Source organism: Homalodisca vitripennis, chromosome 4 (assembly GCF_021130785.1).
Source record: "Homalodisca vitripennis isolate AUS2020 chromosome 4, UT_GWSS_2.1, whole genome shotgun sequence".
Classification (NCBI taxonomy): Eukaryota; Metazoa; Arthropoda; class Insecta; order Hemiptera; family Cicadellidae; genus Homalodisca; species Homalodisca vitripennis.
The window spans coordinates 193,247,805-193,275,792 of NC_060210.1; the positions used below are offsets into that span (position 1 = coordinate 193,247,805).

Here is a 27,988-nt window from a genome sequence, read left to right on the forward strand (position 1 = left end):
TCCAATATACCTGCCAATATGAGTTGTCTGTCAATTTTCTTCAAACCAGGCCTGGTAAAATTATAATTCTCGTGATATGAAAGCATCATAGCTTAAAACTGACACTGATAAAATTCTATGTTAACTGAAAATAAAATAAATAGCAAATTCTTTATGTACTTTAACTTACCACTTATACTATATATATATATATATATATATATATATATATATTTGAAACAGTATCATGATAAACATAACAAAGACATACGTCGATCTTTATATACGACAATCTTATAGGTACTCTCTTGATTGAATAAAAAACAAATCTCAGACCATAAGATATTTGAAAAATTATATGTAATAAAGTCTTTGTTTAAAGTGTGCTATTGACGCTGGATGCTTTGAAAGAACAATAGGATTTCTGACTATCTTCTCCTTCAGGTGTAGAAAATCGTAATATTACGAATATATAACAGATGTAAAAAAATTAATGTATGGGATGAAATTGGCGGTTTAGAGTAGTGAGTGGGAACCCAAATATATTCTCTGCACGGACTACTGCTCTAAAACGAGAGACTGGGGAGTAATCAATATCGGCACTTCCTGTGGTATCGTGGTGCGTTGTCTGAAACAAAGCGGAGAGAAGACATTGGTTAGGAGGTGAAGGAGTAAAGCTTGGGCACCTCTTTTTACGGTTTTATTCTGAATCTTACATTCATGCTAGTCCTAATCTTTTGTTTCCCAGGTAGAAGATTTTTTAGTCATTTACATTGCAAGAACAATATTTTATACGCCATTGAATATTGTAACTGTGAATAAAATATCGTGTTCAAAACAGACAACGGCAACTAATTAATACCCAGCATGTTTACCTTTATTGCATGTAATTATAATTTCAGTATAGAGCTAAGTATTCATAATATGTATAAAACTCCATCCTTTGGAAAGGGATTAAGATTTCCCATAATGTGGTCTTAAACATTGTTGGTATAATGCTGAAGTTGTTAAGGATGATAAAACACTAGCGTTCTGTGAGGTAGCTATGGAAATATTTACAGGAGGTAAAATATCATCGCCTGGACTGCGTGAATTCTTAGATTAATAGTTTACTTATTCTACATTCGAGAGGTGTTTGGGGTCAGTACGTGTAAAGGAGGTCAGTGTTGGAAGATAACCGTTTCAGTTACCTCTCCTATGCATGTATAATTTGCCTTTTGTTACCATTTGTGTTGTTGACAAAGGTAGAATGTGTTTCATTATATTTGAATGGAAAAACCCTATTCCTTCTAAAAATGTAGATTGAGCAAATTTTACAAATCGTACATTATATTTAAAAAACCAAATGGAGCATTTCTTATACAGCCCCTTAATCTTTGGACCTTAAGAATCTGAAATAATAATTTATTTTTCTCTTGTTTGAGATAATAATGTTGGAAATTCTACCAATATATATTATTTTGTTTAGGGATATTATTATAAATAAAATATGTACATTCAGCTAACAGAGGACGAAGGTTCATCATAAAAAAATGGAAATAGTAATATTTAAGATGTTTAATTTTATTATATCAGTTATTAATTATTTGAGGTATTTTACATGACAGTACTTAACTTGGTGGACAAAATTAATCAAATGTGAGCAACTAGTGCTGAATAATGTAAAATTAATAGTTACTTTAACATTCTAATACTGTACAACTGATGTAGGAAATATATTTATTATTTTAACATAATTAATTATGAGGCCAATATTATTTTAATTGTGAAATTCAAAGAGAACGACATACAGTAGTACAACATTACATTCTCATAGCAGTTTCAAATATATCCCGACCTGTTATTTGACCTCTACTCTGTTTGACTTTAATTAAGTGCCAAACATGTTAGCGGAGTTCTACAAGCAGATGTTGGCGTCAGTGCCTGGAAAATTGTATTACCATAGTACTAGTACTCGTATTAATAAGACACTTTACCTGTTGACGTGCAGAGCGTACTATACAGCTACACACGGTTATCCAGATTTAACTCGTAACCTACTTTACTTAAACTGTCTCCATCCCTTGTTAAACATGCTGCAATAAAATACTATTGAGAAAAGAAAAAAACTGTGATAGATACTGGGACAGAGGAGTAAGTGTAGCATATTCAAGCAGTTTTGTTCGTTATAACCAGTTCGGAATAATTAAAACTCTCAGGCATCAGATATCAGATAATAATGCTTGAAAATGTAACACTGAATGACTTACGGAAGAGACTCTGGTATCTATCACAGTTGTGTGAGTAAAAGAAATTAATGCATGTATTTCAAAGGATGAAGGCAGTTCAGTTAAGTAGGTTAAAAGGTTTCAGGTAAACTTCACATGCACAATTTCATCTTTATTTTTGTCATTTAAAAATACAATGAAGACTCAGCCTAACGTTTTTCAGTGCATACTTATTGAATAATTAACCAATGAAGAGCAAAAGTATTTGAGAGTCTGTTCTGTGTTGCTTACGAAAATATATAAAAAATTAAAAATGTTTGTATTAACTTTTTCTCCATTTTTAGTAATGGCGGTTCTCAAAATTCTACGTTTAAAACGACGTTGTAAAAATAAATAAGGTTTTATATTTTTCTTACACGACAACCAACAGCAAAGTATACTATTAAAGTTAGTTTATACCTGTTATATTTACATATTCTAAATCTGAAACATCTTTCATAACCTACCAATACAGCATCCCAGATATTTGTGACTTTATAATGGTATATAACCCAGTTATCTTGTTCATTTTGTTAATTAAATGCCTCTTATAAACCGGTTAAATTATTTGTTGATTATGTAAAACATGTAGCAGTTTTTATTTTCTAAATATTTTATTTTCAATAAGAACTTTGAGACTATGGTACTCGTATATAAAGGTAGAAAGAAAGAACATCTGTAACATTCCCAGTTTAAAACAAGTCACATTCTGTAAAACATGAATCATAATGTGAATGAACAGGTTAGAAGGATATTGGTAGCTGTACCGGAGTTGTATAGCGCTCTCAAGCGTAGCTTTGCCAACATTTGCAGGATATTGGGCTTGTATTGGCAGCCGACTGTGATGTGAAACTGAATATATGGGCCTTTAGGGCATACAATACAGGATTCAATCCCTCAGGTGTATTATGTGAAGGAACATATATGACTTTTGAAGAGAGGCTTAAAAAATGGAAGAAAACCATTATTTTAGGAACGTAAGCAATGGTAGGATAACTCGATGTAAACTGGGACATGGATAAAACTTATCACAACATCGTATAAGCGTGAGAAATATATTTCTGAATAGAACTTCGAATGCCCTTACTCCGATTGTTAAGAAGCATAACAAATTATTAATTTAAAAATTTAATATGATGGGTGATGTTAATCATCTTAATTTTGTCTACCTTATCATATAATAAAGCTTTTTGTACTATACTATGTATACAGTATTTATCATTGAAAATCATTAACATACCGAAATATACTTATCGATGTGGCTATTATCCAGTTCATTTTCGTAAATAATAAATAAAATAAAATAAATTTCAGTTTTTATTATTTATAATGAAACATTTCGGCCACTATAGTAGTAGTAGAAAAAGGCTAGAGGCCGGTATTTTGATAAATGAAAAGAGTTAAGTAATATTTAAATCCATTAAATTTAACTTTCCTTTCACTTTTCATTTAAATGCTTCTTGCTGTTATGACAATTATAACATTTTGGAATTACTTTAAACAGAAAGTCATTCGTGATGTTAATGACGCTTAAAAGGGGATTAGCGTCTCCTTTGGTAAATGCATAACTAGCTTATATCATTAATCTCGTGTATTTAAAAACCTTAAGACATCCTAATATTTTCTGGTTTCATATTTTATTCATTATAAATAAGAATAAGCTAATAAAATCACAGAATTCGAGACAAAAGTTTCTCAAAAAAAGATGCATACTTCTATCGAGGGATAGTAAGTCTGACCATGCATATAATAGAGATATGAAAGGACTTCAAGAAAGAATAAGCAGCAAATTATCAAAAAGTTGGCGGCTTGTGGTAAAAACCCAAAATTAACCATTGTTGTGTCGTGTTGGTCGTTGATTAGTTTTTTTACAGCCAAACATGTTACAGCTTCGCTGTTTGACTCACATGCACAAGCAGACAGTTATGGTTTAATATCCGTTAACTGCTGAAGCTCTTCACAGCAACGCCACTAGTATTTAATTTTGTTTATTATTTTTCAACTCTGCGCAGACCGGAATAACTTAGACAATTAACAGCACTTATGTTTAGTTGAGAAAATAATTAATTCTATGTTTCCACAGATGACAGTTTCATTGCCGTTAGATCGACCCGGACAAAGTCGAGTTAGTAAAATAGTGTTTGTAGGGATTTACTTATACCTTGTACTGATAAAAATAGCTTTACCAAACTTCTGAAACTATTGTGTTTTTATCCATCTTCATCACTATTAATTTGTTTAAAAAGTAATGTCGTAAAAGTGATGATTCTTAGATAGTTTAGTATTTTCTTCCGTTTACCGGTAACTGCGCCTCCTTAAAATATGCTCGCTAGCTTTTTCCTTGTTTGAATAGTTCATAATTATAGTTCTGGTGTCCTTTATTTTGTTTTCACTGTATCTGAATAATCCGTTGCAGGTACTAAAATTAGTTTCCCGATCCCACTGGATTTAAACGTGAACCAATAGGATATTGTTCCTTGGGTGAAATGAGGCAAAACATCTAATGCCTAATGGTCTATCTCTATCGTTTACCAACTGTAAGCTTATATGTAATCATATTAAAAATACTAATCAACCAAATGCACCCAATCTTTAGCAAACCATTTTTTCGACAGGATATATCAATACAAATGTTTGCTAATAAAATTTCAAAAAAGGTGATAATTAAAAAAGATGTTAGTTTACTTACTCTGTTTCATTTGACGTTCTGCTTCATTTCATCTAGAGAAAATATCCTAAGGTTGGAACTTACAGTTTGTATACTAATTATCTAAACGAGATATTGGTGATCCAAATAGTACACTGTTTACGTTAAGTGAAAGTCTAAATTTTATCGTCAAAATAGTTGCGGCGATCTCACCTCTAAGAGAGTTAACAATCGACCCGATATTCCTTTAGGGTTCATCTTCACAATTTGTTTAAGGCCTGAGGTTCCTAGAGACACTTAGAAGAAAACTGTTTTGGATCTTGAACAAAAATCAAGTTTTGGAGGTCGGAAGGCTTAAACTGTATGATGCCTTGGTTTAAAGACATACATACCTTTAAATAGTTCTAGACGTAATACTAGCTCGCTAGCTAGCAATATTGATCCATACGTATTTTGATAGACTGGATCAACTACTACAGTAATTCTCCTTTGATTGTCCTGTCCTGTTCATAGGGACTGACCCTTAAATGGTTATAAGATATATTTGCAATCTTTAGGAAATTAGTAAAATAGTATAAATTAAGACATTTCATACATTTACACCTCATAAAGTACTTTTAGTATGTTTTACCGTGAAGCAACGCTACCTATAAATATAACTGACTGTATTTATGTTTATTGCCTACTACACGGTTGAATGAAAAGAAATTTCACTTAGATAATTTTAGGTTATATAACATATTACTTACCTTCTAAGATAGCATAAACTTCTATTTAGATCTTTTCGCATAAATAGAATGGATAAATTTAATATTAGTTACTGTACATCTTTTGGAGTGTAACAGATATACATTAATATTGTGCTAAATGAAAACAATTCGCAGTTATAAGAAAAAACTATTTGCAATCACTTATTTTTGAATTCAGCTCTATTTCATATTCGGCTCATTTTAACGACTGATATTTGATTCCTGGAAATTTTATTAGGTAAATTTAATTAGACAACTAAGTTAACTCTGGTGTGCGTCATTGCAAAGTGTAGATCTTCTAAATGAATGATTTAATCTATACTGTATTTAAATACACTCAATCTTTTATATCTATAACAAACATTGTATTAAGAATATTTCTATGACATTGATCAATTTAAACCATGAATGAAACATAAAACAGTATTAACGGATTTTATTTACATCGTAAAAATAGATGAAATGCCGTTTAATTCCACTTACATTCTATTAAAAAAAATTAATTATATTCAAGAATTCTTTAAATAATCTTAACACATAAAGAAGAAGACTATTTTTCCAATCCCGAATATACTTAATAGTAAATAAAATGATTCAATTTCCTGTTATTCTTTCATTACTATTTTACTTATTAGATAGCAGTCTAATGTAGCCTTGTGGGCACATGTTCGCAGAGATTGTTCCTTTCTCACTTTATTATCTGCGCTAATATTAGTTAATGAACATCAAATTCATATCACAATGTACTAATAATGGATTCTCAGCATGGTTACAGTATCTAACATATGTATAATATTTTTTAGATAGGTAAATGGTATTCACACGTTTGTTCGACGTAAGTTTTCTGGAGGAATCGACGTAAGTTTATAGCGCAGCAGAGGTACTCGCGATTTTACAATCTTCATATATTCTAAAATTTGAACACTAGAAATTTAGAGGTCCGCTTGAGATAATTAAACTATTCCAGGATGGCTTTAGGTTGATCCATTGATAACGTTTATGCTTCTCATTATTGCAACTGAAGAACAAGGTAGTTCCAATTCTTAAATTTCGCATGAAATTAAGGCAAAAAAACTATTCAAAATCCTATTCTTCTTTAAAAAACATTTTACTCGAGGCACACCAAATTACTGTAACGTACAAACTACCGATGATGGCAGCACGATGTACTGAAAAATACATAACATCGGTATTTTATAGATGTTTCCAGATATGAACACTAAGGATTGAGAATGACAGTATGAGATATTGGACTTTTGATAGATCGCACATATGATATATCGTCCTTCAGACAAACTGACCTACATTAGGGAAGGAGGCGACTTTTAATATGGAGACGTAGATAGGTTATTACTTAGTGAGCTATATTCATTTATAACATTTTCTAATTCATTATAACTAGCTCTCATTCACTGTACGATATTAATATATCAATATATTTAGGTCCTACATTATTCTTTCTATACAGATCATGTATAGAGTGTGATTCCTAAATCTATATTTTCACTCAAAGGGACATTAATGAAATAGTCCATCCCGTCTAGCCAATTATTTATTAATCAATATGGCTACCTAGGTAGTTAGAGCGGGTGAGACAGGGCAATCAAAGTATAATTAGTGAAATAGTCCATGCCGTCTAGCCAACCCCGTATCGATCAGTAATGCTAGCTAGGGAGTTCGTATGACCCAGGTAATCATTTTAAGTCCTGAATATCTTTAAAAAAATACGTAGTTAAACAAAAGCTTCTTACTGGGTCTTCTTATCCTCAAAACATGACTTTTTTTGTTAAAGAATAAATTTAAATTCGTCTTGTGTTTCTCAAACTATACAAGAAATTCGTACAACCGAATGGTCAAAATACATCCGAAATAAACGCAGGGGTATCTTATACAAGAAATTAAACTAAAGCTGATTGTACAAACTTATCGATTGGCCACTTTTGCACCATTTAAACCGCTAAATACCGAGATTCCACTTAACACATTAGTGTCAGCGATATACAAGGCAAAATACAGTTTTAAGAAACGTTGAAAGAAATGTTACAGCCAACGTTAAAAGTAATCCCAATTTTAAAAAGTTTCTTCATTTTAAAACCATAAGTTGAGTTATTTTCTAAACCGCAGTTTTGATGATTGTGCTAACTTTTCCCATCAGCCACAGCTTTCAACTCTTAATCATGTTTAACAGAGGAATGTTCGCAGTTGTGTACGATGGCCTTGAATTCGGAATAAACTTAAATTGCCTAACTTTCCTGAGTTATTACATTTCTTGTCCTTTTTTCCAATAAACAAGTATGAGTTGGCCTATAACCAGTATAATCGGTTTATCGTTATAATCTGGTCAAGATATTCGATACAATTCTACTTGCACCATTTATAGCTTTCGTTTTTAAGTACTTTAATCCACACATTACATTAATTGGTACAAAGATTTTTTACTGTTGTTGTATAGTTGCTAGTAAAATTAAACTATACATATAGCTATTGTTTTAAGCAAAGGAATATATGAATCAATATTGATATTAATATTATATAATTAAGTTTATTGATATATACTTGTAAAATAACAGGTATTTTACAAATAATTAAAAGAGATATTAGCTATAGATTATAAAATAGATAATGAATAGAGTGGAAAGCCAATGTTAAAAGTCCTTGCAAAGATTTTATTTAAACGAACTCTCGCTGTGAACGAATTTTTGTACTACAACTATAAACTAAAGATCCTAATAAAAAGGTTTCAAAAGTTCAAAAGTTTCCTTCAAACCGCTCTCAGATGCAGCGTGAGAATGGCGTAACTAATTAAAAACATATGTACACGTAACTTTAACGTTGTTATTGCACACAACTTTCCTTACTTCGTATTCTTTCTCACGATTCAAAAATCCCATTTGTGCTTATAAAAACCAAACAGAATCAGCATAAAATTTGTCAAGTAATAATTAGGATTTCAATATATGCACTGATATAACGACTTGCCTAATTAATTAATTTTAAATTAACACAACCCACCTTAAAATGTGGATATGTTGTGTTCACGATATTATGTAACTTATGTTATTTATTGCTGGATGGATTTGTTAATCAAATATGTTACATTTTGTTACGAGTTAACGTAATAAAATATATATATATATATATATATATATATATATATGTATATATAATACTTCCCTAATTTCACATGGAGCATCCCTCAAACTTCTTAAAGTAATTACCTCCATTACAGAACCGTTTTATACATTCGCGAACCAAACTATGACTTGTTGTCCAACCGCAAATGTCTAGTGGTAAAGGATTTGATAATGGAAGATATGACGGGAAAAACCTGGTAATGTTGCTGAGACCTCGATGTGATTCTACCATTAAATTACACTTCGAAAAAATGATGAAATCACAAACCAGAACCTAACAAAACACCCTTAATTCTAGTGAAGGATTAATATTAAAGAAAATATAACCCACCTCACGGGTTAAGGAAATGGTCGCCTAGCTCTTCCCATTATCAATGATATAACAAATTAGTAACGTTAGAATTGATTACTTGAGATGTGTTACATTTATTACATATGTGTTACTGATTATTTATTAAATCTCGGCGGCTCATTAATTATTCACTTATGGACACAGCGCGCGGGATTAAGTTATCGGACTGACACAAGTTGGTGCCTACCGTATTATCCTCACTTTCACTGGAAATTGGTAACAAGCTCAGGTACTTACAAAATATGTAGTGAGCACTCATTATGGCCGCTTTATTGTATATGTTAGAAATTGTAATTCATTATATACGGCATATAACAATAGATGGAAACTAAATTTAATTATATATGTATATTTTTAGTGATATTTGCTTTTATTAGCTACTTTTATTATACTGCTATAACTATTTTAATACGTTATATTTCAATAACATTCATATATATATTATAATTTTTAGTTTTCTTTTTATTGAGAGTTTATAATCTTTTTAATTGAATTAGTCCCTAAATATTTGTTGGTATTTTTGTACATCTTATTAGGTATACTATAATATTATCTGAGAAGAAACTTAAAATATTGAAAACAAATGTGTTGAATACCACATTATATTTACCATGCAAGTGTGTGAACCAATACAGTCAATAATTGACCTGAGTGATAGCTTTTCTCTTTCATCGTTACTGTTGTATAATTCAGCTGGCTACCTCATCCGATATGACGGTAATGTGAAAGAAACGTGGAACCAGCTTATCTAATGATGGATGACGGAGTCTTCACTCTTTTGTCACAGCTGATCCCTCGGCTATTTCATAGCAATGTGATCCAGCTCCCTTCCTATGTTTTACTCTCCTATAAATAAGTAGACTAAAGCATATGAGTTTAGTAAGTCTCAAGAGGACGTTTCTTTCTAAAAGAATTGAACTTGTCGTATGCTAAAAACATAATCCATAATAAATCTTACAATACTAGGTACCTCATAGAGGTCCTTCTTATCATCCTGTCATATTTATTCGTTTATTCGTGCGACTCTTCCGTTACGTTATATCAGATCCTTTAATACTACTTTGTGTCGGTTTGTTATGGCTAATTCATTAACCTCACACTCAATTCTGGCCAGGATACTCAATACAAAACACTCTCGAGAGAGTATCATAAAAACTTAACTTTCATTAATTATCGAGGATACTACAAAGAGATGGATCTCTAAAAAGAAAATAGATATATAAACCGTGAACGTTGCTCTTGCATTCGAATGCGATCTCATGATAATCGTCAGTTTCAAATGTGTGTTCATAAAATGTAGATATAAGTTTTACTTGGTCAAGTTCTATATTAGTTCTTGTAAGGTTTTATGGTAAGATTAATATTTAAATTGTAAGGTTGTGAAATATTAAAATGTATTATGAGCAAGGGCTGTGAAAGGATTTAAATAGTAGGTTCGATTGGAAATACAACACACTCAAATGAACCAACACATTTTTATTTATAATAGCATCTCATTATATTGATTTAATTCTTAAATAACAATGGATATCATCAACAGACATATTGAACAAAAAATGTAATACCAATCATAAATTATGTTTAATATTGCATTATTTACTGTATAACAAGTTATGTTTCATTGATATTTTTATAACATTTATTAGTTAAACATCATAGTAAATTTTGATGTTTTTCAATAAATATTTATTCATGAATTAAACGTTCTTTTAATATATCTACACATTTACATAAATTTACATGATAAAAACAAATGAGTGACTTTTCCTAATTGAGAACATTTACATAGAATATATAGGTAGGAAAATATGAATGTATATACCAAATTAATAATTTGATTTCTACACATAATAATCTTTTCTTTTTAATTACCTTATCTGAATCCACTCCCCAGACTTTCTTCCATCTCCCTCGTTGTTCCTGATTTTTTATGTTGCCCCCGCCAGCTCTCCTGACCACGCCTCTGCCAAATATAACCATCGTAATTGGTGAGTACCAATATCTTGACATCAGTATGGCCGTCTCTTACATAGGGTCATGATAAATAAGCATTTTCGCTGCTTAAACAAGCATTTCCTGTTTGTTCATCATCGGCGTCTGGGCGGATGTGCGTATCCACTTACATCCGGAGGATGTTTGTTTCGAATTATAATACAAATCTTCCTTTCCAGTAACTATCTGCACATTGATTCTATGAATTTTTTATACTAATAATTACGTATGTCTTACGTTCTGTAATTGACTAAATAATACTGATTTCTATAAACACCAGATTTTTAAGATATTTTTATTAGAGTTCAATTCAATACATCTTTTAATATTGTATGCAACTTTTTCATATGTCTAAACAGCCATCGAGGTACATACGGATGTGGTTCGTGATGGGCTGTTCTTTATAAAAAGCTTTTTTTCTTAAAAGACAATGAAAACTCAAATAATTAGATGTTACTAGTCTCTTTGTTTCAAAATGTACTTTTGTATACACATTATTTGAAAGGATAACACTATTTTTACTAGATCGTCTTAGCCAGGAAAATTTTAGTAGTTGGGTTTAGCCTTCTACGCTGACTGGCATTTTACTCAAAGAAAGAGGAAAAGCTCTCAATCTTCAACTGAGATCGCTGTAACACTGCGACAGCTGAAATCTGCTGTCTGTCTGCGTCTGAAGAGACAAACCAACGTCGAAACAGCTTCACTAGGCGGAGTGTCTACTCCTTTGCTCAACGTAAGTTTTCTCAAGGGAGCCGAAGTGCATAGCATATTCGTGGTACTCATGGTTTTGCTACTTTTATATATTCTAAAATTGGTTCACTAGAACTTTTGCGTTCGCTGAAGCTTTTATTCCAAGTTGTATTTAATTTGGAATAAAATTTTATTTAATTGTTAGTTTTTTTTTATATTTTTCATGCAAGCCTTAAGATTTATTGTACCTGAAGAAAAGGGTAGTTAAGAATTAAGATTAAAGAAATAAAGCATAAAAATTCCATTTTCCTTAAAAAATATTTTTTCGGAGAACGCCAAATTACTGTGCCATACAATCTACCGATGGAGAATCAGCATGGACCTAAACAATATCTATAATTTATTATATATATATATAGGTATAAAAGAAAACAAAACACGTTTCTTCAAATCGAAATGCTTAATATTTTGTTACTTTTCATTAACATTATCAAAAGCATGTATGTAATATTTATTTATATATTATATTTATCTAACAATATCTATAATTTTATTCATAATTTATATATTATAGATAAGTATATTTATTATTATTTATATTATATATTTATAGATAAGTTTCCTAACCTGAACACTAATCATTGTAAATGACAGTATGGGATATTGGACCTTTGATAGATCGCATCTAGAATATATCATCCCTCAGACACACTGACCTACATTAGAGGAGGAGGTGACTCTTAACGTGGAGACGTTGATGGATTATTTCTTGGTAAATTATATCAATTTATAACATATAAACTAGTTTTTGATCATCTTACCATATTGTTATTATAATGTGTTTTCAGTTTACATACTTCTTTCATTAAAATAGGAGAAGACTTACAGTATGTAATAAGATAATATAACTAAATAGATTTTAATATGAAGGTAATACGTAAAATCAGTATTAGGGAATTAATTATTACTTTTACAATTATAGTCACTAATTCTATTATGTATAGTGTTTTTCAAGATGGGTAATAAATCTCTTACCCGTAGGTTCATTCTCATTTTGCTACTCATCAAGCAGCCAAAACAAAGTAAAAATTTACTCAAAAACTGTGAATAATCACATTTAGTTTCTAGTGGGCTAATCACAAACGTATTGCATAAAGAATTCATTTCGTCAACAAAATTTACTTACATTAATGCGTTAAAAACAGCTAAATCACATTAAAGATCCCCAACTATACTATCAATAAACAACTTAATAATAGTAATAGGTATTTCCGGTGCCGGCAGTTTGTTAATAAGCTTGTATCATATTTCGTCATTGTAGGACATCGGAAATTTCAAAAAAATAGTTCATCTGGGGCTAAAACACCATTAAAACTCTTATGGATGTTTTATCTTCATGAAAATTTGTTGTGTTTTCCATTTAATTTATTAGGTATACGTGTGCTGAATTAATATTTCCTGGAATATCGGGAAGATGCAGAATCAGTGAAGGATGAGTGAGGACATTAAAATTTTATATATAAAGACGTTATCTTTCAGGTAGGACGTATTTAGAGACTTTTGGTAAAGTTCCATTACCTCATTACACGATTTTTACAATTTACAATTACATTAAACGAATTTAAAAATAAATTTTTAAATTCTATTATGAAGGTAATCGAGTTGGTTCATACTAAAAGCTGCGAGATAAAAAGTATAATCCTTCTATGATAATTTTGTTGAAATGAGGGTGTAAATATTTAAGTACGTTAATATATTTTATCGTCTATAATCTATACAATAGTTCATGTAGAATATTATCAAATAAATCTACTAGATTATATCAATAAACAGAGTTTTCTTGATGAAAGACACTTCATAAATATTGTTTGACTTGTTTATACGAAGGAAATACAAGAAATGTAATAACTTAGTAAAGTTTAGTCATTTAAGTTTATTCAGAACTTCAAACCATCACACACAACTCCAAACATTCCTTTGTTAAATTGTGCTTAAGAGATGAAAAGTGAGGCTGATGGAGAAAGTTGGCAAAATTATCAATACTGCGGCTCAGGATATAACTAAACTAATGGTTTTAAAATGAAGAAACTTTTTAAATTGGGTTTACTTTTACTGTTGGTTGTAAAGGATTTCTTTCAACTTGTCTTCATAATTCACCTGACACTAAAGGAGTAAATAATTTCTGTAATTAGTGTTTTAATGTTGCCAAGTGGCCAGTCATGAAGTTGGTGTGTTCGGGTTTGGTTGACTTAGTTGCTTTCATTAAGTCCAAAATCATGTACCATATAGTTTAGGAGCTAAGCTAATTTATACTGTAGAACCTCAAAAACTTGGTTTTTTTTCATGAAATCAATATAGGCATTGTTCCTAACAATTAAATCGTCAGCCACGCAAGTTTTAGAGGACGTCGAAATTGATAAGAGGGCATTGACAAAATATTAAATGATGATTTTTTTCTCAGATTGTCTATTATGATAACTAAATTCACTTCAAAGTTACCGTTACACATATAAATAATAGTTATTGTATTAATAACTAGATGTTACCCACGGCTTTACACGAATTGTAAAAAATGGAATTTCTTATAATACTTAGTAACAGCACTTATAATGTAATATTATGCAGTGCTATAAGACTTTTGAAAGGCAATTAGATCTGGTGCATATTATCTAAATGATTATGCTTAAGAGTATCAGAGATTAACCTGTTTCTTGTATCATGTTTTGGACGTGAAGGAGCATTTAGGATTGTAATTAAATTCATTGCTAACGCTACAGCTGAGTCTACCTTGTTAGCCCGATGAAAAATACATACAATAGGTATCGGAAACCCACTTCCGTAAAAAGCGTTTATTTAATCCTTGTTATACTTGAACTTTTTTTACAGGTAAACACTGCTGTTCCTGTTGGTAGAATTCTTTGGTCAATCATGTGACCAGAAAAATATTAGAGGCAACAACACTCAGTTCACGATCTGGCTACTGAGGTAGCGTGAAGGCCTACTGATATCGGTAATTTCTCTTAATACTGGACATAGTCAAGAAACACTTCTCGCACATTGTAAGACTCACTACTGAAATTTGCAGGTGTGTACTACGCAATCAGGCTGTCCCTCAGGGGCGGTCTTACTTTTCAAGGCCGTACGGGTAGTGGCGACCCCGAGGTACCCTAGCTAATGCTCCAGATCCCTTCTCTTCTTGTTCTGGAGGCCTATGGCTGGCACACTTCTCTATGTGTCAGCCTATCTCTCTTCTTCACTCTCTTCTATCTGAGGTAAAGTTCCTCAACTCTTCGATCTAGTTTCCCTTTCATTTCTCCCACTAGTGGGCCAAGCCACGGAGGAACAGCGTAGGCCAGGGCTGAATGGCTGGTGGCAAACCAGTCTATACTATGCGGACTCTGGGACACCGGCGACCCTCCAGTTTAAAAGCAGCTTACCCAGGCATGCGGGGCTCTGTCTGGGCGGACCTTCCATTCCCCTAGCTTCTCGTGGGAACAACATGGAAAGAAACAAACACAAAAAAACAAAACAAACCAACCCTTGAAACAGCTCCTGAAGCTGTTTCTAACCTACCTCTTCCTGCTGAGGTAGCTCCTGAAGCTAACCTCGCACATACCACCAACCTGGCAACACAACTCAAGAGGTTGTTATGCCAACATCCCTAACCTTCTCCTCAACAAAGTGCCTTAGGAACACAGGAGGTTCCATTGCACACTGAAGCTCCCATACATGGCAAGGCTTTATCTGAGGAAGGCAGTACAAGCGCTGAGGGAAGTAAAATCCCTTCAAGATAAAGAAGATCAGCTCCTCAACAGCCCAAGCACTCCCATGTCTACAGGTACGCTGGATGATGCCACAGAGCAACTCGGCAACCTCAGAATGAAGAGGCCCAATCTCACCACTGCTCAAAGAAGAGAAGCACTAAAGGCTAAACTTCTTGAAAAGGGTGAAGCTTTTGACCCTTCCAAGTGGAGGAGGGGGAAAAAGAAGAAGAAAAAGAATCCCGAACGGCAGGAGGTCTCAACTCCGGGCCCAACTGCGGGTACCAAGGCGGGGTGGGGTCGGCCCAAACGCCCCAGAGGCACCTTGGTCACCCCGCCCTCCGCTGAGGGACCCGCAAAGAAGGCTTGGGGGGAAACCCAAAAGCCCGAAGCCCACGATCCCGAGGCCTCTGGTAGCACAACCCAAGGCTACCTACAGAGAGGTCGCAGCGATTAAAATGGCCATAGCCCTCGAAGGCTAACCCGGAAGCGAAGCTTAGTGCAGAGCAAGGAGAAGCCATCGAGGACGCAATTATGGAAGAAATCCAACCCCTGGAGGATGGTTTCCGTTCCATCGTTTTGCGGGCACCTACCTAGAGAAAGGGTGTTTTAATTGCTTCCTGCATCAACGAACACACCAAAACGTTGGCTGGAAGAAGTTATCCAAAGAATAAAAACCTCTGGGAGATGATATCTCTCTGAGAGTGGGTCTGCGTAAGGACATCTTGAGGTCCACCAGGGTGTTTTTCAGAGCTCACCCGAAAGCTTCTGAAGAAGACACCTTAAAAGGTACTTGAGATGTTCAATAAGCAGAACCCCAACCTGAATGTAAACGAGTGGAAAATCCTTCCATCCAAGCCAGACCCGAAAGGTTACGGATTCGTCTGCTTCCTGGACGAGGTCTGCTACAAGGCTGTGAAGGCTTCCAACTGTAGAGCCAACTTAGGACTCTGGCAGGTCTCAATTGTCTCCTCGACAGTCAAGGACAATGCCACGAGTTCTACAAATCAACCTCCAGCACAGTAGGGCTGCCTCGGCAGCCTTCTGCCAGTTCTTCCTCCAGGAGGGGATTTGACTGGCACTGATTCAGGAACCATGGCTTCACCAAGGTGAGAGTGGCGGGCCTAAATGAAACCAAAGGTTAAGTTAATTTACTGTACCTCTCTAAGGAATGTCAGAACCTGCATCCTGTTGAGGAGAGGCTTGGATTTTCTAACCCTCAACGAATTCTGCTCCAGAGATCTCACTGTGGGCACACTGACCTGGAAGAATGGAGGTATAGTGCAGAGCACAATTGTAGGCTCCGTATACTTGCCATATGATGCCAGGGAACTCCCTCCATCAAGAGACCTAGAGCTCCTGGTGGAAGAAGCACAAGCCAGACGTCAACAACTTCTTCTAGGTTGTGACGCCAACGCCCATCACTCTGCCTGGATGGGGCAGCACCAACACTAACCCTAGAGGTGAGGCACTTTTACAATTTCTTCTAAGTAGGGACCTATTTATATGTAATAAAGGTAACCGCCCTACGTTCGCAACACGAATTAGACAAGAAGTTATTGACATAACAATCTGCACACAAGGAATACTTGGAATGGTTGATAAGTGGCACGTAAGCGAAGAGGCCTCATTATCGGATCACAGGTATATCCTCTTTAACTTGCAAGATTAGGCTGCAGAGGTCCTCTAATCGTAATCCCAGGAGGACTGACTGGTTGGGATATAAGTCTGACCTTCAGTCACAGTTGGGATCGGTAGGCGGAAGGGTGCGATGCTTCACAGACATAGATCAGATAGCTTCTGACCTGCAGAATGCTATAATCAAATAGCTTCCATGACAATTGCCCATTGCGACGGGGGAAGAGTCGAACCAATAGTAAGTGGTGGACTGCAGACCTTGGCTAAGGCTTGGCACAATCTTTGTAACCGGAGCATTCAGGAGCAGTCCCTCAGCGACCCTCGAGGTGGCTTTAGGACTTCTACCTCTTGATGTTCATATAAAAGCTGAAGCGCGTAAGTCAGCTTATCGGCTGATGGTTGCTGGCTTGTGGAGGAATGGCGCGTCTAACGCGAGCCATGGCGCCATCACTGAAGCTGTAAACCCAAGCGCTATTCTCGAAATGGTCTCCGACACAATGAGAACGGAGTTCGTATTCAATAAGCCATTCTCTGTTGACTTCTACTCCAGAGATGAGTGGAAATCGCAAGATAACATCCCAACAATAAGAAAGAGCTTTGTCTGGTACACGGATGGCTCGCTTATTAAGGGTAGAACTGGATATGGAGTGTTTAGTCAATCCCCTAGAACTGCCCTTAGCGGCAGTTTGGGTCGGAACTGCTCCATATTTCAAGCCGAAATCTATGGTATCCTAGCCTGTGCCAACCTAGGCCTCACCAGAAGGTACCAGGAAATGAACATCTGTATAATGTCAGACAGTCAGGCAGCTCTTAAAGCTCTTGACTCCAACAGCATTTCATCCAAGCTTGTGTGGGAGTGCTTTAACACTCTCTGCAAGCCTTGGATCACGCAACTGTGTGCGTCTTGGTTGGGTACCGTGGCCACACAGGGCATAGGTGGCAACGAATGCGCGACAGGCTTGCCAAAAGCGGAGCAAGCATGCCATACACCGGTCCCAGAACCGAGTTGTGGTATAAGCAAGTCAGCCGCTTATCAAAGTATAAACAAATGGTCCAGGAAGACACACCGCTTGCGGTGCAGAGGTCACCAAGGACAGCACTCGGCAAAAAACTGCTTGCCGATTCTAGCTCCGGATTCACCAGATGGCTGATGGGGCTGGGGAGGGATCGGGTTTAAGCAAGTGATTGCCTTGATCACTGGACACGGCCACTTCAGGAAACACCTAAACACTCTAGGTTTACGAAATGAGGACTCGGAGTGTAGGGACTCTGCAATAAGTCTGAAGAGACTGCAAAACACATAATACTGGACTGTGAGAGACTGGGAGCAAGGAGAAGGGCTCTTTTCGGTGATAAACAACCAGGCGACGAACCATATGCTAGTATCGGGGAAAAGCTTCTTAGCCTAATTAAGGGCACGAAGATAGGCTTACCCCTCTAACATCAAAGGGGCACACAATAAGCTCAGGTTGACGTGTGAGGATCTAGGAATCCACCCCAATATCCCAAAGGAAAAAAAAAAAAAAAAAAAAAAAAATCAGGCTGAGGTTACTAAAAATATTAGTTTATATTGTGAAAAGCTTCAGGCTGTTAGAAAGAATCTCAGAGCCAGATGAAGAGTATGATGTAAACATTTGTCCTAAAGCCTTCAATGTAGTAGAAGTTCCAGGCATAGGGAGGCTCTGCTTGCAGCATAAGCATAATAACCTTAGGTTGACGTGTTGGGAAGTAGGAGTCATCAGAATATAATCTAATATGGACGGGTAAACAAAGATCACTTGTGGTGAAAATTCTTTGCTTGTACGTTTTTTAAGGTACTATACGACTATAACCTAAACCATCCTTGTTAACGCAGTAAATATAACAGTTTTCTGCTATGAAACTCTAAAATACATTTAATATGAGGAAATTATTTTATTATTTTACTATATTAGCCGCTACCGTATATTACGCTTGCTTCCAATAATTTATTTTGCTATTCCACTTATTTATATCACATAAAACTTTTCAAAATCATTTAGAGTGCTTCGTTGTACATAAACGGTTTTATAGCGGCAAAGGAGGTTTATTTCCAATCGGAAATTCAACTGCTATAGTTATAAATCAAGACCGGGTGACTTTTTGTGCTTTAAAACTTTTATTTTATGACATATCCCCTACAAGTTTGATTTATCAACGTTATGTTAAAAATATAACATTAATTATAGAAAGCAAATGTCAAAACTTAATAGAAATTATATTGTAAGAAACACGTTGTGTTGACATAGATTGAAAACTTTGAATGAATTCTTTGTTTGAAGGTTAGTTTTGACGATGGAAGGTTTGTGAAGGAAACAGGATTTTTTCCGGACATTTGCCATCGTTCAGTGAGACAATAAATTAGTAACACTACGTTTCGAGATCTGCAATCTGAGCTCTTCTTCAACGCTTTGGTATGATTTGTTATTTTAACCTAGTTTGTAATTATGTATTAGGTTAGTTATTGCCTGAAGAAGGGATCAGATTGCAGATCTCGAAACGTAGTGTTTGAATGAATATTATCTTAGGATATAATTCCTTAAATGTTTACATAAACTCATTCTTGCAGTCAGATATAACTAGTTTCAAATGTGAGGTCTCTTTGGATTTTATTGTAATCTACAGATTAACGGGACTAAGTGGAAGATAAAACTCTAAAAAAATAATAAAAAACTAAAACATTTTTGTTGTAACCAATATATGTACCTAACGAAATATAATATAGATATCATTAAGCTTCAGAGACAGTTAATCCTTATTTACATTTCTTATCTTTAATTCTTTATCTTTATAAATTTATATATATATCCTTATCTATGTTACCTAATTTATCTTCAGTTAAAAACAAACTTAAGTGAAATAAAATTTTCCTGTTTGAACTTTTCCTTTCCTTCTCAAAAGGTCCAATGTGTATGTTCTAATAGAATGTACGCGTATAATTGTGTGTTTTCTTTTACAATTATAAAAAAAAAACATTGAAAAATCTAAATTAGTTGAAAATGTTATAAAAGGAAATCATCATTTAAATTTTGAATCATCAAGCGTAGTTTTTAAAGAATCTTCTTGGAAAATAAATTGAAAGTGCATGTATGACAGTTTTAAAAGATAATTGTACTTCCAAACATATTTAGTAACATTTTTCTACCATTAGTAAATGGAGAAATCCGTTAAAAATTATGAATTGAAAATCATATTTGTCTACATAATTCGTTTATAATAGATTAGTTTTTGGTCTCCACAATTAGTTTACAATTTTAATCTATTTTATCATATGTTTTTATATCATATATTTTTTCTGTTAACAATATCTAATTGAAGATGCCTTAACCGGCGAGAGCGCTTTTGGAAATAAATTAAATGTGGAAGAATAAAAATGTCTTTTATATTAAAACCTACTCTGTTCCATCAATAATACAAAGCAGAAAATGAATAATCCATCGTTTCAAATACTTTCTGGTATATCAGTCAAGTTGGGTTTTAATAACATCAGCGTTATTAAAGAAGTAAACTTCCTCTACTTTGGTGTTGGAGGAAGGTCGAATTAAAATAATTGAGGAGACAAAATTAATATTTTGTCAAGGAGAGTTATTAAATTATACTGAATATATCAGGAGAATAGGAATGTTTAAGTATTAATTTTACCACTTTCATTTTCAAATTTTTCACTTATTGTTTGGCGCTTTTCAAATTTTCCTTGCTTGCAATAACCAACGTATATTTGGTTTTAAAGAGACAGCAATTCTATGTATTTTAACTGGTCTAATGTGTGCGTATTAAGAAGGAATTCTTATTGTAAATGTAATGTTTACTTTATTTACAATGCATAATATATTATCAGATACAAATAAGTTTTGTTAACTTTTAATTTAAGCCGTAGGTAGCTATAGTAATCTAATTTGTTGTCGGCGCAAGGTTTTTGTAGAAGGAAAGGGAAATTGTTAAAGTGAGTTTACAACTTTGCCTTAGCTGAGAGTTTTTGTGCCCTGACTTCCTTCCCTTATCAACCATACAAAATTACAAAGTAAGAACACCGTGTCATTTAGTATAGTAATGGCCAAGTTTATGGTTTAGTGTAACTTTGAATAGCATTAATCAAAGTTTATTCTGGCAGACAAACACTAAAGTTATCTGTCATCATGTGGCAACAGAATACAACATTGCAGTTGAGTGAAAGTTATACCCTCTAAGCACAAAGTATTGTGATCAGCAGAAATGTCCAGAGTTGGATTTATTTACCTTGTCGAAATTGAATATTTGCATCCAAGATACATTTGTTCTTCACGATTTGTTGATTCTGTAAGGGCTGTTTGTCATGCGATGACAAGATAACTGTGAATACCACTTTTACACACATTTTGCTTTTACATAATATTGTATGATAATCTATATATAAAAATTAATGTTTGTGTGTTTGTCCTTTATGGAATCGCAAAATATTAGACAGACCATTATGAAAATTTGTATGTATACGTATCCACGGAGAAGGTTTATAAGCTATGCCCATTGATGTAACTCACCACCAAGCGGCGCTGCAAAAGATAAAAGGTTTAAAAGCGCCTGCACACTATAAACTGCAATTACAAGACGTTACGTATATTAAATAGCCAAACACTATTTGAAGGCGCTAAGTTATTATGTATATTTGTGTTTAGGATACATTTCTGATTGAACTTAAAGTTTGAGTGTTAGACCACTTTATAATAAAGTATATTTACGTGCAAAATAGCTATAAACATAAACAGATTTTCTTGATCGTGGCTACAAGGCAAACTCTACATCGGCGTTGTAAATATAATTCAATAAAACCAGAAGTTCACATACACGGGAAAGCTTACGAAAAGCGTGCAAAGGCGCGGGAAACAGCTAGTTGAAAAAGAATTCAATCAGTGTTGTATTTTGGTTCTCGGATGATGATCTACGAAGGAATAAACACAAATATGTTCTTAAAACTTAAGCAAGTAAATACTACTCTAATATTCGATAGCTAATTTTCATTGTATAAATACGTAAACTCTAACAACTCCAAAATATTGTTTTCCTCTAAGAAGAAGACGGGAAATCAACCACAGTAATTTTTGGTACAGGTTAAAATTGGACGGTAAACACGATATGATTATTATTATTTGAATTGTTTTCTTAGATTAAATTTTTTATATCCTACACACTTAAAACCGACGTCAGATTCGTAAATAATAAATATATCACCGTCATACAACCAGATACATAGTATAAAAGGCACCACTTTGAAGGTATGTTTATGGTTAGTTGATGCTAATTAAAAATGTATAGACGTGAAAGATATGATCATTATTTCATATTATTAACCCTTTTGATACCATCCCATATCGACCTCACTAAAACTAGAGTCACTTAAGATTCATTTCTATATCGATTTATAAGCACTACGTTATATGTCTTTACAACTAAAATTGAAATGAATTTAATCTCTTGAACATTATTAAAGTAATCCATATAAAACCAAATTTTACTCAATATTCCATTATTGAATTATGTTTATAAAAAACAAACAATAAATACTGAAGTCGTGACTAGTATAATGGTGATTTTAAACTTGTATAAATCATGACATTTATGGAATGTAATAATTAAAGCTAGCATACAAATGGTTTATATTCGAATAAATCAATTAAATCTATGGTAATTAAGTTATTCAGACTATGTATCAACCTATAACTATGTCAATTATAGTTTGGTGTAATAATATCCATTACAATATCATATATCCTCATTAATATGCAGTAACTTCATTCTGTTACTCCCTGACGTCATACATTTCAGATCGGAATTTTGGCTACTGACAATTGAATTTCATAAAGGATATGTTAAAAACTCTAATTTCAATAGTGAAAGTTGACCTTTAGCTTTAGTGTAAATTAACTTCTTAATAAAGTTTTTTAAACATGAAACAAGTTGTACAATCACTGAGTACCCCTTAAGCACATCAGCTCTTACACTCTCTGACCCCTGATGGATTACTGGCCCAAGCGCTCTCTCACGCACCCATAGCTACATTGGCTTGGCCACCCTTTCAGCTGTCTATTGTGTAGCTGACATGCATTTAGCAGTTTCGTTCATTATTATCCATTACATTTTCTTTTTATCTTAACTTCTAAGATTGTACAAATTTATGATCCAGTCAGTTTTAATGAATTGATGAAAATTGTGATCTCTTACCAGGAAATTTCAGAAATGTGCAATTAATTGGTTTTTTTTAACAAAATATTAAGAAGAATTCCTCTAGGATATGGTTATGAATTTTTGAAAGGAAATGGAGAGTTGGGATTAATATGGAAGACTTATACCAAGAACCAGATATAGTGCTCTTATAAGATTCAGATTACTGAGATCGCTGGGAGATCGTAATAAGGAGGGAGGAGGAACCGGTATCGGAGAGTGTGAGAAGGAAGATCACAGGGAGTAAGAAAGAAAGAGGAAGATAAAAAATGAGATGGGGTTATCAAACAATAGCATATTTTGTGGAAGATGGGAAATAATCTTTGAAAATGCAAAGATGGAGACAAATGCAAGTGAGACCTCACCCAACTGGCATCGGGTGACAAGAAAGAGTAGAGTATGTAATATTCATGCAAAATAATGAAAATAACTCCTCACAGTATGAAACTACACAATTTATAATTGTACAAACAAGATAGGAAGGCACCACTCATCTGGGATTTTACGAAAACCAGTTATTTCCTACGTAATTTAAATAGAGATAATACAATAGATGAGTGTGCCACACGTGTCGCTGAGGTGCATGCAAAGTTGTCATGCAGGCGCATGAGTTAATATATGCCACATGTTAAATTACTATTTGATTGTCCTCCGTATATTTAAAAATGTATTTTGCAATTTTCTTACTGCAAAATGCTAAAACGTAAGAAAAATTAAAACATTTCACTAAAACTCAGCAATGTCGTTTGTAGTGATACTATCATCGCATTTGATATTACCTATGTAAAAATGAAACTTGATGTACAAATTTAAGTTAATAGGTCAGTTCCTTCCTCAGATATAAATTTTTCTATCATCCCGAGTTATAGGTTTTGGCCAATATTCAACCTTGAAAGTTGCATTAACATAATATTTTCACTAATATAGGACTTATGCTTTGTTTAAACCAATTTTTGGTTCTTGGAGACAAAATATATCATAATTTTTACTTATATATTAAAATTTAAACAGTAACTTTTACACTACATATTACTATTTTATGACGAAAAGTATGCTAGAGTGGAGTTGAGGCAGTAATGGCTTTACCGACAGAGTATAACGTAAATATAAATATGTAATTTCGAGTATACAGTTTGAATAATACATACTAATAACATGAACTGTAAAAAGATTAATTGTTTTCTTGTATAGCCTGTGCACAAAGGTATAGCAAAACCGCAAGACAAATCCGGTGTCAAAGGCAGATGACGAGAGCGATGACAAAAGGCCAGTTGATGATCTCCGCGATCCCATTTGACCGCCTGCAGAAGCCGCTCTTCTTCATGTCATGCGATTGACCTGCGGTTATTATGGTATATAAATGTGCAAAAAACGTTATATTTCAAGTGGATTAATTAATATTTATTTTTGTTATCTACATATATGAACGATTACTGATATTCTTACACATAGAGGTATTCAATATCAACACCCTTTTTAATTTAAAGTAGAAACAGAACATTTATACAGTTTCACTCATATTACATTAATGGGTTTACCACAGGTTCTAAAGTTTTTTGACAATAATTTTTATGTCTTTGTTTGAACTGCCATCTGGATCTTTCAATGGTAGTAATTCTAGTATCGTAACATAAAATTTCAACAGAATACTGATGGAAATGTTTTAATATTAAGAAAAAACCCATTTATTTATGTACTTTATTTTCCTATTTATATCTTACAATATTCTTCTAAATCCTTTAAAACACTTCAGGACTACTGGGTTGGATACTGCAACGATAAGTGTTCTTTGTATTGCGTTGAACCGTGCAGACAAGGTCTTCACTTTTACAGCACTCGTTCACTCCAAATGTACCAGCACACTGAACAGAGCAATTTTTATATTTATAATGTCATTTTACAAAATAATGGAATATTTGTATTTGAGGTGGTACGGCTTGTAGCAAGTCGTTATAACAAATTTCATTGATTCTATCGATTGGTTAAGTTCCCTTACACCGATTAAATATTTGGTACAAGCTTGATTACGTAAATTGTAAGAAACAGTAGTAATGTTATTAAAACAATTATGTCAATCAGTATATGTTTTTAAATATTTACATACAGTATTTTCAGATTTGCTTATGAAACTAAAAATAATTTTTTGAAAATCTTAAAGCTGAGGGAAAATAGATAATGTTACTGTATCTCTTCCATGCAATTAGTGTACCTTTTCTGTAATGTTTTTATTGAATGTCATAATGTCATGTTAATGTCCAAAATCAGAAGCCGTACATAAAAATACAGAATATCGTCCATAAACTCTTGTAATAAATTTTAGTCCTTTAAAAAATACTGAAGTACAACAAAACCAATTTAATTCAAAATATAATTTAAAGTGGTTTTCATTTACGTTCAGTTTTTTAAGACCTTCTTAAAAATAGTTTTTCCTACATCCTCACATTAATATAATATTATTATATCAGAGATTTGAAGTTTATCAATTTTAAGCAAACGTATCAAAAAAGAAATTATATGAGTTGTCAACTGAGGCTTCGGAGTGATTAGTATTAAATAAACCATTTATAATAGTGCTACTAACCTTTACATGTTGTTAGTGGCACGAAAAATTATTTTAAAACGTATCCAGAGAACGGCTATGCTCCCAGTGGGACTGCCCACAAAGAGTAAAAATAGTTATTAATGCAAACACGTGTGAAGTAGTGTAGCAAATGAAAGGTTTGAATGAGTAGGACACAGTTTAACGATATCAAAAGTGAAGTCTAAATAAAATGGAGACTTGTTGAGGTTTAAAAACTGTTTCAGCTTTTGTGTTATTTTTCATTAACTGTGTCAAGGTGTTTATTAGTAAAACACAATTTATGTTCATTTATTTTATCTATTAGAGGCCAGAATAATTCCTCGCCAAAATCTACAAAACGCAGTATCCTACTTTTATCCCGATTATTTATATAATGGATTACAACTAGCGCCCAAGGTGACCCAATAACAACGATTAATAGGCTCTTGCTATGAATAGAAATCACTGTAAATATTATGATACTTGTTTTACCCAGTACAGAAATACATAAAATAATATGTATTGTTAACTATATTCAATTCTAAAACATTCTAACACACTACAATATAAAAACTGTACTGATAAAGAAAACAGCGTACTCACTGTTTCGTTGTACTTTTTACAACCAGCCGCATCTACAGTGATATCCAAAAACGCAGATATGAAAACTATTACTGTAAAGTACAAACATGATATATTTGTTATTATTTATCATTGTAGTGGAGTTCAAATTCAATAAAATAAACTCAAAGACGGAAAGATTGAACAAACCTAGAGCTTTAGGTCATGAGATAATACATACTCTTATAGCACAATAGTGGATTTACTGAATACAATAAAATATGACTTTTGATTTTGAAAACGGATTACTCCTTTGTTACCATTTTAAAAATAATATGACACAAATGAATCATAAATTCAAAATGATCTTTATGTTAACTAACTGTCTATCACTTACAATTAATTGTTTCTTTTCAGACCTTAATATTATAATGGATTTGTTGCCATGATATTTTATTCTTTACAATAGAGTCGATACTTTTAATTTTACCTGCACCATTTGTTTTAAATGCTCATGCACCACACAATCACAACTCTAAAGATATTGTTCATAAGTATAACAATAAACCTGGTCACGTACAATAAGCGTGTGATACATTATCCAGCTCAACAAATGCTATAGTATTTTATTGACTTGTTTTTTTTATAGCAAGATTTTGTAGCTTTTAATAGATTGTAAATTATTCCTATTTCATTCTCTAACGCCGATTGTATAGTTATTAATAAAGCCATTGTAATAAAATATAACATTATCAAAATCACATATACAAATATTGTCAACAATAGATTTTCCAGTAGTTTTACTAGAAAAATTCAAGGCACCACTGCAAAAGTGGGGAATTGAAACTGTGTAACTCACAAACTAGAGATAATTTGATAGTTTTTAACCTTTTCATAAATTTTAGGATAACTTAACAAATATTTATCATTGACAATGTCTATTTTTCTTTCTACAAAAATGATAAAATGCTATAGCATTTAGTATTCAACTTAGTTGATTCATATTCCACAACATTTATGCACTGTATATTGAAGTTCCAACACCTTATTTTACATTATAAATAGAATTACTAAAAGAGGTGCAAATGCCTTGTGAAGTACAGTATTGTTTTACGTGTGTGCCATAAACTTTTTTTGTTGTTGCACATTAAATTTTCAATATATCAAAAACGTTTAAATGAACATTTTAAGCTCTTGAATATTCAACCATGTCATTAATTTACTCCCACTTTTACCGATGGCAAGTTAAAGAAAACATACAGAGCGATGGCAGAAATGGTTGTATGACATCGCTTCGTTGACCAAGATTGTGTATAACAATGTGTGTTTTTATTATCGATTTATATTAAATATAAAACTTGTATTAAATATTTTTCTAAAGTTATTTATTTAATTATATACTGTGTACTGTATTTCGAAACATAGTGTAATGTGAAAAGCAAGTGGGGAAACCCCTTCAGTTTGTA

At 33.1% G+C, this 27,988-nt stretch overlaps 1 long non-coding RNA gene across 2 annotated transcripts; it reads right to left on the reverse strand.

Annotated features, from left to right (window-relative positions):
• Nucleotides 1-24,552: 24,552 nt before the first annotated feature.
• On the reverse strand, nucleotides 24,553-26,861 carry LOC124361541. Of its 2 annotated transcripts, XR_006922315.1 has the most exons (3): nucleotides 26,565-26,855; nucleotides 25,123-25,263; nucleotides 24,553-24,739 (listed from the first exon to the last, which is right to left on the reverse strand). It is a non-coding gene; the product is annotated as an uncharacterized LOC124361541 (long non-coding RNA). The 2 variants fall into 2 exon arrangements; XR_006922314.1 differs by lacking the exon at nucleotides 24,553-24,739 and having other exon boundaries at nucleotides 25,086-25,263; nucleotides 26,565-26,861.
• Nucleotides 26,862-27,988: the final 1,127 nt, after the last annotated feature.